The sequence below is a fragment of the Acanthisitta chloris genome, unplaced genomic scaffold (genome assembly GCF_000695815.1).
Source record: "Acanthisitta chloris isolate BGI_N310 unplaced genomic scaffold, ASM69581v1 scaffold9926, whole genome shotgun sequence".
In the NCBI taxonomy this organism is placed as follows: Eukaryota; Metazoa; Chordata; class Aves; order Passeriformes; family Acanthisittidae; genus Acanthisitta; species Acanthisitta chloris.
In genome coordinates, this window is record NW_008677607.1 from 56071 (window position 1) to 56886 (window position 816).

Consider the following 816-nt stretch of genomic DNA (forward strand, 5'->3'; position numbering starts at 1 on the left):
TCTGGGAAGGATGTGGATGTTCCTGGGTTTTACCTCAGAGGAGAAAAGTACTCTTCTGGCCTTGAGAGAGCATCTCTGTCCTCTCTGTTCCTGTCTGCTGCCTGCCTCCCTCAGCCAGTGTGTGGTGGAGAGCCCACAGCTGCCCCAGGTAGGGGAACCCTGCCCTGTGTGATGTTGGGCACAGCGAGGTGGAAGGTGCTGTTTAGTGTTTAATGCACTGTGCAAGAGAGAGGCCTCAGAGACACTATTTGCCTTCCTGCCCTGTGCCTGAACCCCGGGGGAAGCCTGCTCCATTCTTATCCCCTTCCTGGCATTGAGCTGTGGGTCTGCTGTGACCCAAGGCTTCCTCTCGCCCCTGCAGGGCCAGCACCAACCACGGCTACATGAGAGACAGGTCCACAGGCTTCATTGTCCCTGAGTGCAGAGGACCTCTGCTTTTTACAGCAAGGATGTGACCTGGAGCTTTACTTGTAGCATTGAGCAGGTGAACAATAAAGCAGCTGCCAACCATGTCCAGAGAGTTTAACTGGAGACACCCTTTCAGTCACTGGGGTCTCTGGGGAGCAAAGCCTTTGGTCTTGGCAGTCAGGGCTGCAGGAAGCATTGTGGGGTGAGATTTGGTGGTGATCACCTTGCAGAATGCAGCTGTGTGTGCTGCTGTGGTGGCACAGTGCCACTGCAGGGTGGGCACAGCCTGTGGTGACAGCAGCTCTGCTGGTGCCAGTGCCAGGACTTGTTGTAGGGCACAGTGGAGGGTGGACCTGTGCCTGACTGGAGAAGGTAAGATCTGAGGACCTCTTCTGCTGTAGCAGGAAT